The 12,329-nt window shown below is 39.4% G+C and overlaps 1 protein-coding gene across 3 annotated transcripts in view; it reads left to right on the forward strand.

Annotated features, from left to right (window-relative positions):
• Positions 1–1,427: 1,427 nt before the first annotated feature.
• Positions 1,428–12,329, forward strand: part of MAP3K13 (mitogen-activated protein kinase kinase kinase 13) — a 31,311-nt gene continuing 20,409 nt past the window's right edge. For 2 of the 3 annotated variants that reach the window (XM_026688505.2, XM_087964877.1), the window contains exons 1-2: positions 1,428–1,512; positions 6,144–6,256. The gene's annotated coding sequence lies outside the window, so the exon portion shown is untranslated. Of the gene's footprint in view, positions 1,513–5,600; positions 5,775–6,143; positions 6,257–12,329 lie in introns of those variants that run through there. The other variant, XM_087964874.1, reaches the window with a different exon arrangement.

Raw genomic sequence — 12,329 nt, forward strand, 5'->3', positions numbered from 1 at the left:
ACAGCTATATACTATAGGTATTATTGTGTAGATAAACATCCTATTGAGTTCAGTGGGTTATTTGCAACTGGAACACACAAAACAAGTGCAGACTTTTTTTAATTATCCGGTTGATTGGAATTAACTGATCAAATTGAACAAGTCACTTAAAGGAATGTCAGTAACTCTTGCTGAGGCCCATTCCACTTCACCTTTCTTATCAAGTAGAAACCCAAAATGCACCAAAATAAGTGATTTGGCTCCAAAGTGACACTATAAAACTTAGGAGTATGAGCGGAGAGGGGAAGCCACATGCTTTATAGAATGCTTTATATTTTTTTCTCAATATGAAAATCAGCAATGAGGAATCAAAACACCTCTGACTCAACATTTCTCTTTTCTACATTTAAGGATTTTTGTTTTCAAATTCATCAACATAAAAAATATCAACTCAGGCAACATGGTACAGTACTATAATGGTAGTAACCTTTTGACTTGGAAGACAAGAGAGCATCTTTTGCACTGTCCCAAAGGTGCTTTTTTCAGGAGGCAACTGGACTTTCTTGTTTTTTCTTTTGAAGACATTTCGCCTCTCATCCAAGAAGCTTCTTCAGCTCTGACAGGATAGAGAGGAATGGAAGGATTTATGTTTCTTGCAGACAACTGGTTATTTGCATCCTTTTATAAAGGCACTTGGAGGTTTACCTGTATCCTCAGGGTCACCTGAGTAATGCTCCTGGTTCCTGTAGTCTGCAATTTTTCCTCTGGAAATCCATTCCTACTTCCACACCATTCAAAAGGTGTTCATCCCAAATTGTATTGCTAAAAGTCTGTAGAGATTGTCAGTCATGGTTGTCCCAAAGGTGCTTTTTCCAGGAGGCAACTGGACTTCCCTTTCTTTTCCTTTTGAAGACGTTTTGCTTCTAATTCAAGAAGCTTCTTCAACTATGACAGGATAGTGGGGAATGGTAATAACAGCTGGTAATTTATTAAATAAAATTACCAGCTGTCTGCAAGGAACATAAATACTTCCATTCCCTACTATCCTGTCAGAGCTGAAGAAGCTTCTTGGATGAGAAGCGAAACGTCTTCAAAAGAAAAACCAGTTGCCTCCTGAAAAAAAAGCACCTTTGGGACAACCACGACCTGGATGATTGAGAATCTCTACAGATCTTTTGCACTGGTTCGTGAGACTAGGAGGATATCTCGGGTTTATTTATGCGAATGTGTCACCAGGGTTACAGTGAAGAGCTTGTCGGGCTTGGCATTGCGTTAACAGTGATTCAATTCAAACACTTCAAGCCTCGCTCCTGAATTCCACCCCTCGCAAACGACCACAACACTCCTGCAACCTTAGCTACGGGGTGAGGGCATAGCCGGAAGTACATTATCAAACGCGAATTTATAGGAGGCAGCGCAAAAGCTGTATCCTTTTCTGTCAGGTGATGCCGGAAGTGACGCAATGTTGACGGCCCGGCAGGTGGGAGGAGGACCAATGGCCGACGGTGGCCGATTTAAGACGGCGTCCAGGCGGTAAGTAACGGGCGCCGCGAAATGAGCTCTTCGGGAACGCGCCTCTCTCTTGCTATGGCCGAGGCCGCCGGCTTCAGTTTGCGAGGGCATCGGGATATTCAGGGCTACCTGCGCTCTTTTATTTTTGGTATTGCTGTGTCTTGTTAGCCAAAGGAGCGTTTTCACCTTTGACATGGATACCTGGCTACGTGGTAGGGGCAGGACCGCCGTAGTCATTGCAGCACCGGGTCTGCAGATTCGCACCATCAGGTGCACATCACCTGTGCCCGTTATTGATCAGACTGAAACCAAAGCATGTTTGTGACATTGTTTGCACAGTTAGGAATCTTTGCTGGAAAGCGGTCGTGCCCGTCTTCTACGGATTTGCGGGGTCGGGGGAAACGGACGGCGGGAAGTAGAGGTGTGCTTATATTTGAGAATAAAAATATGTTATAAAGCCTTACACATCCCACAATATGTTATTCTGTAGTATAAGGAAAGCATAGCTATCTTGACCCTATTGGGGGCGGGGAGGTAGTTCAAACTGTAGCGAAGGTTTCAACTAAGTTCAGTGGGGCTAATTCCTAGGTAAGCATGCAGAACGTTTTATCTGCTGAATAAAATGCATGCTGGTGATAACTCCACTTAAACGTCCTTGTTCTATAAAACTTTGGGATATGAAGGAATACTGCTCCCTAGCAGGAATAGCATAACACATATTCCTCCAAGGCAAGAGTAAGGTAAAACATGTCCATGTATGAGTAAGAAACTTAGTTTGATTAATAGTTTTTGTTTTGATAGAACATGATTTGATCGTTGTATATGAATTGGTCCACATTAACTATATTCTCACAGTTCTAACAAGACCTAGGGTTAAAGAAATCCAAGATTTTGTCTGTGTTTGACATGAAATCTGGGGCAAAAATAAATGAATTGGAGATTACTTATACTATTGTGTGTTTTCTCACTGCCTTGTTTTTTTTTTTATTGTGAGTGACATTGCATATCTTGTAACAAAAAATATGTAAATAGCACAAATTATGCAATTTACACCTGATATATCATGATGCAAATCATGTACACAGCACACAATTTGCATCAATATTGTCTTAAAATATTATCCTGCAATACTTTGCAAATTTTATGTGTGTGCACCCAAGTACAGGTAAAATACATACTCATTAAAGAAACCCAGAATCACATAATGCACAGCATAGGTAGTAAGACATCATACAGTAAATAGTATGCCTATATTAATTAATGGATTTGCTTTGGTTTGGTCACCCAATTTGTTTGTCAAATTTTCCATCTCCACTAGTACTGGTTGAAGTACTGGTAATTTGAAGCTCAATGAGTTTGAGATTCCTTGCAGGATTTGGTAAAGCTATGCAGTCTGGAATATCTTTGGAGGCCAGCGGTTAGGCACCTTCAATGCACACTTAGGACAATCCTGCACCATTTTCTTAAAGTGCCAAATCTAGAAATGCTTTGACTAATGCTGTGTGAGGGTGCATTAAAGTTCTACATTTGCCAAATAAGCTTCTCTTTCATAGCACAAATTCTGCAGAAGAAAGCTAGGAGGAGTTTCAGGCAACCTGAGGCAATGGCATAGCAACATGGTTACTTTATATCAAGGGCAGGGGTGGGATCCGACAGGGTAAACTACCAGTTCGGTCATTTACGAGGTTCGATGATTTACGATGTGCTTCCCTGCACGCTGCTGGCGTGTGCCTGTAAATCGTCATCAGCATGCTGCGTGCAGAGAAGCAGTCTTTCAAAAAGCCCCTTTTTCTTGTTTTTTTAACTGCAGCTGTGCCTTGTTCGGCAGCTGAAGTTGAAAAAATCAGGAAATAAAGATCAGGTAAGAGCCCAGGTGGGCGGGTGGGCAAAAACATCAGCAGACATAGAACCGGTTCTATGTCTGCTGCTCTTCAGAGCTACCAGTTCTACAGAGGTGGACAGAACCGGTAGAAACCCACCCCGATCAAGGGTCTTCAAACTTGGCAAGTTTAAGACTTGTGGACTTCAACTCCCAGAATTCCTCAGTTAACATGACTGAGGAGGAATTCTGGAAGTTAAAGTCTATAAGTCTTAAAGCTATCAAGTTTGAAGACCCCTGTTTATATAAAGAACTCAAGGAACCATGGTGCTGCATGAAGCAGCTTTTGTAGCAGTGGAGAACTGTCTGAGCTTGCTGCATCATATTGGTATTCAGTATCAACCAGGAAGACACTGTTGTCTGCTATAGTTCTTACACTGAAAATATTCTGCTTCTAGAGGCAAACATGCACTAATTTTATTTCAAATTAATTGCACTGAAAATTAGTTAACCTATTATAAGTTTGATGCCATGTCTCCAATACAATGGCTTTTTTTAAAAAAATGGTGTGGTTGAGTTAGTTTTTGACTGGCAGTTTTCTTGTCAAGGTTTTTTGGGAGTGATTTGCCATTGCCTCCTTTCTATGGTGGAGAGAAAGTGACTGGCCCAGGCAGGGCTAGAATTCACAATTTATAGTTTCTAGCTTGGCCTCAATCACTGAAGCAAATTGACACTCTTACTAATAGCTACTTGTGTATATATTTTGAATGTTTTAATACAATTTAATATATTTTATGTATTTATTTATTTTTCACATTTCTGAACTGCCTATTTCCTTTCAAGAGGGACTATGGGTGGTATATAATAAAGCATCAAAATATAAAAACAATATTAAAAAAACTAAAATCTTAAGAGTTAAAATTGTACAATTAGAAATTTTAATTTAAAAAAAAATTGAGGCAAGAATAATTAGACCCTGTTAAAATTATTTGCCAAAGACAACTGGCACATAACATGGAGTTGAGCAAAGGCCTTCCTAGCCAGGGCTGCCTTACTTTTTGAGCAAGAGCTGGAGTCCAAGATGTCCCCCAAGTTATGCACCAGGTGTATCTGGGGTATGCAACACCATCCAAGACCAAGATGATAAACTCCTGAATATAGAGGAGTCCACCCACAGCCACTTTGTCTTATCAGGGGTCAGCTGAAGTCCGTTGTTCCCCATCTAGGTCTTTACAGCCTCCAGGCACTTCAAAAGAATGCCCACTAACACATTTCACCCATATATCTGGGACACACATATATTGAGAGAACTGGTGATGCCTCATCCCTTGGCAACAGATGATCTCACCTAGATGTTTCAGGTAGATGTTAAAAAGGAATGGAGAGAATATCAAGATTTGTGATATTCCTCAAAGCAGGAGCTGTGAATTGGACCTCTCACTTCTTTTTAATACTGATTGGGACTGGCCTCAGAGAGAGGAGATAAAGAAGCACAAAACTGCCTCCCCCTTATTTTCTAAGTGGCCCCCAAAGGATACCATGGTCAATAGTATTGAAAGCTGCTGAGAGATCAAGAAGAGCAAGATGTATGCACCACCACCATCCCACTCCCATCAGAGATCATCCAATACTATTTTGGTCTCATATCCGGGCCTGAAACCTGTCTGAAGCCTGATCCAGAGAATCTATTTCCTTCAGGATCCTCTGGAGTTGCAATGCCACCATCTTCTCAACCACCTTTCCCAAAAAGGAGAGATAAGAAATTGGACAAAACTTGTCCAGAATAGTAGGCTCCAGTGATGGCTTCTTGAATTGGAAAAAAACAAGCTGGGAACACTTCCTCCAACAAGAATAAATTTTTCATTGCTTGGACCCACCACATGATATCTCTGGTGCAGCCTTAACCAGCCAGGAGGAGCATGTATCTAAAAGTGGTAGCATTTGCATTCCACTGAACTTTAGGTCCAATTAAATCATTGCCAGATAACTAGATAGTTCTGCTCTCTGGGCATCTCTGCAGAACTTGCACCATACTTGATATCCAACTGGAAGAAATCCAAGTGATTTTATCCTCCAGATGCCTGAACAATTCCTCTGCATGACCCTGTAGATGGACTTCTAGCCCCCCTCTTCTAAGGAGAGGGTGACCCTAAAGTGGATCAATGGGTAGCATTCTACAGGTGCAATAAGAGCAAAGTATTGATACTAGGCTGTTCTTACTCCCACAAGGTAAACCTTAATAGTAGCCTTAACTCATGTTTGGTTGAGTTTGTTCTTCGTTTTCCCTCAGTGGTGCTTTTAGGCATCTCTTTTCAACTATCTCCATTCCTCTGCAAACCACGGGGTGTAATGGGAGTGATGGGCCAGAAGAGACTGCCAAGGTGTGGTCCTGTCTAAGGCTCTGGCTGATCCCTTATTCCAGGCAGCTCCCAGCCCTCATCAGGACCATGTAGCAAACTGGAAGGTATTTCTCCCAACTTCTTTTGAAATCCAGTTGGATCCATTAGTCATCAGGCGTAGATCAATTGAATGAGTGCAGTCTCCATATGGAGTGGGGGGAGTGCAAGAGGATCTCAAAGTGACCAGGGTGTGATCTGACCATTACTGTGATCTCTCAGACCACATTGTCACTCTCAATAAGAAAACCAAGTCCGAATAGAATGACCTGTGAGATACAGATCTAGAGATGTATAATATAACAATGTGGCACAGAAATATGTCATAACAATAATATATGTAAGTTATAAATAAATAAAGCAAACTCTGACAATGTTACATGGTAATATCTTTGGCTAACTCTACATACATTTAACTTATTGAAATTGCCTTCTAGTTTGCCCAAATCCACATTTTGGGAGGAAGTGTCAGGCAGACGCAATCAGCAGGAATGCAATAAAATGAGCCATGAATTGTTGCCTTTGTATTGGAATTCACGATTTGAGAATGGTAAGTGATTACTTTTTTACTTTGTGTAATATTCTAGAGACATAAAACATATTTTGAAAAGTAAGTGTGCAGGTAGTCCTTCACTTAGAATAGAATAGAATAGAATAGAATAGAATAGAATACCTTTATTGTCATTGCATTCTACAAATACAATGAAATTTGAAAGCTACTCCAGCACAGTGTCCCAAACACCACATCACAATCACACTACAGAGTATTTAAAAATTAAAATAATTAAAATAATAATTAAAAACCTAGTCTAAAACCTATCTAAAACATATAGTAAGTTAGATAGTTTAAAAATGCCACTATATGCATAGGGCTAAATCACATATGCATTGTTTGATTCAAGACAATTATTGCCTTGGAAAAGAAACTGTTTCTCAGTCTATTAGTCCTCATTTTAAGACACCTATAACGTCTCCCTGATGGTAACAATTCGAAATATGAATGACCAGAATTAGAACGGTCTGTGGAGATTTTTTGTGCTCTAGAGAGGAGTCTGGTCTTTGCAATCTCTTCCAAAGAAGAAAGAGAACAACTGATGATTTTTTGTGCTGTGTTTATAACTCTCTGGAGCATCTTCTTATCCACTGCAGAGCATCCAGCATACCACACCATTACATAGTATGCCAAAATGCTCTTGATGGTAGAACGGTAAAAAGTAACCAGCAACTTCTCACCCAGACCACTCTTTTTCAGCAGCCTCAAAAAGTGCAGGCGCTGTTAGGCCTTCTTTGCAGTGGCCATAGTGTGGACCGACCAAGTAAGGTTGGCAGAAATATGAGTTCCTAGAAATTTAAAACTATGAACTCTTTCCACACAGTCTCCATTGATATATAGTGGGAGAGGCTCTGCTTTGCATCTTCTGAAGTCTATAATCAATTATTTTTGACTCTTGCACCACAAGACCAGTCTGAGAGCCTCTGACCTATAGGCCGTCTCGTCTTCTCCTGATCTGAGTCCCACCAACATGGTATCGTCTGCAAATTTTATTATAGAGTTAGTGGGACAAGAGGGAGTGCAGTCGTAGGTGTAGAGTGAATACAAAAGGGGGCTCAGCACACAACCCTGTGGAGAGCCAGTGCTGAGAGCAAGAGTGGAGGAAAAATAGCTGCCAATCCAACAGTTTGGGGTCTGTTAGTAAGAAAGTCCTTTATGCAACAGCAGATGTGAGAGGAGAGGCCCATTTCTAGCAACTTCTTTATCAGTATATCCAGAATGATGGTCTTTAAAGCTGAGCTGTAATCAACAAAAAGCATCCTTACATAGCTCCCACTATGCTCCAGATGGTTCAGTGCAACGTGGAGAGCCATGGCAATAGCATCCTCTGTGGATCTGTTATTCCGAAAGGCAAACTGGTATGGGTCAAAGTTTGATGGGAGGCAATCCTGCATATATTTTAAGACCAGTCTTTCAAAACACTTCATAATTATGGGTGTGAGAGCTACTGGTCTATAGTCATTTAAAGTATCAGGAGAGGGCTTTTGGGGAACTGGAATAATAATGGAAGCTTTGAGACAAGATGGAACAATGGCTTGTGTAAGAGAAAGGTTAAAAATACTTGTAAACACACCTACGAGCTGGTCAGCACATGCTTTGAGTACCTTCCCAGGTATCCCATCAGGGCCAGCAGCCTTTTTCACATTCACTGCTCTAAGCACCTGCTTCACATCATACCCTTGTACTGTGAACAGTTGAGTACCGGTGGTTTGTAGAGGCAGTGTGTTCGAAGACCTATTCAGTTCGAATCGGGCAAAGAAGCAGTTCAGTTCTTCTGCCAGTGATGCGTCCTTATTGATCGATATGGGGTTGCTGCCCCTGTAATTAGTGATGCGTTTAATTCCCTGCCAAGCCCGTCGTGGATCATTATTTGTGAAGTAGTCCTCAATCTTCCTTTTATAGTCCTTTTTTGCCTCCTTGATGCCCCGCCTCAGTTCCGCTCTTGCCTTGTTATACCAAATCTGTCCTTAGACCTAAATGCCATATCATGTGTCTTGAGAAGTAATTGCATGTCCTTGTTCATCCAGGGCTTCTGGTTTGGAAAAATCCGGATGCGCTTATTCACAGTAAGCGTATCCACACAGGTCAAGATGTAAAACAGTACAGTTTTTGTATATTCCTCCAAATCCTCTTGTTCAAATAAATTCCAATTAGTATTTGAGAAACCATACTGCAGCTGATCAAGTACTCCCTCCGGCCAGATCTTGATGAGTTTGATTTCAGGCTTAGTTTTCCTTCTGAGGGGGGTGTATGCTGGTATAAGGAACAGTGATAAATGATCTGAAAGTTCCAGATGTGGAAGGGACACTGCTTTATATGCATAAAACTTACAACCACAATTGAACCCAAAATTTTCTGTCGTTAATTGAGACACTTGTTAAGTGAATTTTGCCCCATTTCATGACTTTTCTTGCCACAGTTGTTAAGTGAATCATTGCAATTGTTTAAGTTAGTAACGCAATTGTTAAGTGAATTTGGCTTCTCCATTGTCTTTGCTTGTCAGAAGGTCGCAAAAGATGGTTTCATGATCCCAGGATACTGCAACAGTCAGAAATATGAGTCAGTTGCCAAGGGTCTGAATTTTGATCACTTAACCATGGAGATACTGCAACTGTCGTAAATGTGAAGAATAGTCATAAGTCACTTTTTTCAGTGCCGTTGTAATTTCCAGCAGTTACTAAATAAACTGTTGTTAGTTGAGGACTACTTGTACAAGTTATGAAAGGAATCTCATTGGATTTTATTTTATGTGATTAAATGTCTTGCTAATCAAGGCTTCCTTATATTAAGAAAATAACTTAAGTTGACTTATTAATATAATATGTGTAACTTCATTTTATTTATTTGGCAGTTTTTTGGTCCTATTTTTGAGCAGAGAACTGCAAAACCAACATCTAAGTACCGGTAGACAGTATGATTGAATCAGTACCACAAAACAATAACTAATTATAAAATTATTGAAAACTTACGGCACCCCTCCCCAGTCAGCTCAGACCAAATTAGCATAGGAATTCTCTTTGATTTCTTCAGATTAAGAATTGCTTTTAAATACTGCATATTTGGCTTTTTTCTTTATGTCAAAAAATATCAGTATGGAAATTTTAAATAAAAATGGGGGCATAATGATTCATTGTGATGAACAATAACTGTTTCCTTAAGAAGTGTTAATATATAGTAACCTATATTTATGTAGTGAAAGATCTAATTATAATAGAGGATAAAATAAATAAAATATGTTGGATATAAAAGTATTGATAAGATTTAGAAGGGCCTTTGAAGCAAGATTGATGATAGGTAAGCATGAGAACCAAGCTACAGTAAGTTAGCCAACTAAACTGAGTTGTGCCAATTGGAGTATTTCTAGATATTGCCTAGAAACTCTTAACCTCATTGTCCAAAATAACCAGTACAGTGCATTTACCCTTTTCATTTTATTTTGATTTTCTCTCTGTGTTTTTGTTTTTGTCATAAGGACATTTTTTTAAAAAACCAATCACATGGGATTAGATTGATATTCTATCACTCTAAAATCTTACAAATCAATCTTGAAGACTTTCCATTGACCAAAGTAGCTTGAAAGACTGAGATTGCTGTTTAGTGTTGGTTGTAAAATTGTTTTGCTGCAGTTGGTAATCTATCATAATATTTGTTCTTAGAAAACAAAGAGAAGGGCAGAAGATTGATAGTAAGAAAATGTGATGACTTGCCAGAGACTTAAACATAAGGAAATAACATATAGAGCACAATTTCTTGGCTTTTCTAGTATTCTTTGATTTCCTGTGTGTTGAACTCAACCTTTGTTCCCTTAAATAAGGCTTATCAACCAGCAGTTAAAATAATAAATTTGAATTGGACAGAAAATCCTCAAGGCTTTTGAAATCAGATAAATTGTGTAGAAAAATCAGACAAGTGAGTCCTGATGGGACAAAGTTTATTAATTAAAGGTAATCAGTGGAACAGAAATAGCCTGACAACAAATAATGTTTAAAATAAAGAGAATACTTTGTCTCCAACTCACTTGACTCTTATATTGGTATCTGAATTTTTCTAGAAAATGAACCAAGTACAGTGATGAATAAACATAAAGATTTTCCCTGAGAAACGAACAAGTAAGGAAGGTGGTGTTACAGACATTTTTAATATCAATAGTTCTAGATTAACAGTTGGTTTTTCCTTTAAATTTCTCACCTCTGTCTTCTTGGGTATCTCATTTATTTTGTCAAACCTCAGCTTTTCCAATCTATCTTTTCATCTTGATTGTTTCACTCTTCCTTCATGAATTTGTTTGGTAATTTGATCCTCATTTATTCTCTCTGAAACAGCATGTTTACTAGGAAAGACACTTCATTGTTGTAAGGCAACAGAATTTTACAAGGCTGGCCACTTTCTGTCCATAATATGGTAAACAAAATCAAGGTGGGGTTCTGAGTGACTTTCTCAGATATACTTTGACCTCTGGACTGCATAATAGTCTTGTTCAAATCTCAGCTTCTTTCCTTAGTGGCTCATTCCTTCCTTTCTCAAGGACAACTATAAACCTTCACTGTTAGAATCACTCTCAATGGCTACAGATTTCCTCCTGTCTGTTTCACTTACACATGGGCCTGGCATCTTAACAAAGTCAATGTATACATCTGGCAGAGTATGGAGTTGGAAAGTTCTTCCCTTCCCCTCCCAATTCCAGAGAACCTAACCCCCTTTTTAAAGTGTCTCTGTTCTAGAACTCATTGTCTGTTGATAGTAACTGCAATTAACAGAAGCACTACCCCAAGTATTGTATAAGAATTTCATAAGGAGCTGGAATACCGAATGTGGAGTATGGACATCTATTGTCGTCTCCCTCTATTTCTCTGATTTGGGACAGCCTTTCCAGTGAATGACACACCCATACATTTTGCTCTATGTTTAGAATCCAGAATTCATTCCACTTCATCTTTCTCTTATCCATTCCAGGAACAGGCAAAACTTAGTGGAAAGCCTGTTGAGGTAATTCCCCGTTAGGAGAAAGAGTGCATACAGGGAGACGTATTGAGAGTAGTGTTTGAATAATACACACACACAGCACACAGATACACTGTACAGTAAATGTAGGCTTTTACTTCCGGAAACGTTTAAGCAAAGTTCAAACACAGTCCAAAGTCATTCACAGGTTAAATCAGTCAGTTTTCAGTCCAGGGATAATCCAATAACAAAGTCCAGTGTCAAAAACAGTTCAGTATCAGACTTACATCAAATCCAGGAATAGCAATCAATTAGGAGGAACGGCAAAACTCTGCAACAGAAGGAAACAGAGATTCACTCACTTCTGAGACTAAGACTAAGACAACCCAGGTTTCTGGCTCCATCTTATGGCCGTTTGAGAAACCACACCCAACTACAGTTTTTGCATTTTCTTAAAGAGACAGTATTAAAATATCTATCCTGGTTTATATATTTCCAATCCAAACACCTGTTAGGTGACTTATATTCCTAACAAAGCCACACCAAATCTCTCACAAATATCTTCTTGCCTTTGTGCATCTGTGGCATGCTTATATGCAACCTTGACCAAATCTAATTGTTCTTTTAAAGGAACTGATAGGAATGAGGAAAGGAAGTGGAGTTCTGGAAGGCAAGATGTCCAGTAGCTATAAATTCCATAGAGGAATATATCAAAGCTGTTATAGGCAAATTCTGGAAGAGACAACAATTCAGATCAATTGGCCTATTGATAAAGGACATGGCACCTCAAATATTATTCTAGTAGTTGAGTGGGGTTTGCTCTCAATTTATGTTCTTGTGGCTTGCCCTGTCAGTGTTGGTGGGAATGGTCTTGGAGGTTCTTTGGTGGGATGTTTACTGTTAGCTTGTTTGGCAGTTCCTTGATTGGGGTATTGTTTACTTCTTGATTGTTGATCTGATATTAAACTTGGTGTTCGTCTATACTCAAATGGTTGTTGATTACTGGTGGAGAGGTGTTTCAGTCTTATGGTCCCCTTTTCGGTTTCTTGATTGTCTCTTTTGCACAGTATGTAGATGTTGTTTATGCCTATGTGTCTGTTGATAGCCAATTTGTCAGATTGCCAGGCTT

This window comes from Notechis scutatus, chromosome 4 (genome assembly GCF_049901735.1).
Source record: "Notechis scutatus isolate UNSWTSFEM ecotype Mainland chromosome 4, rNotScu1.2, whole genome shotgun sequence".
In the NCBI taxonomy this organism is placed as follows: Eukaryota; Metazoa; Chordata; class Lepidosauria; order Squamata; family Elapidae; genus Notechis; species Notechis scutatus.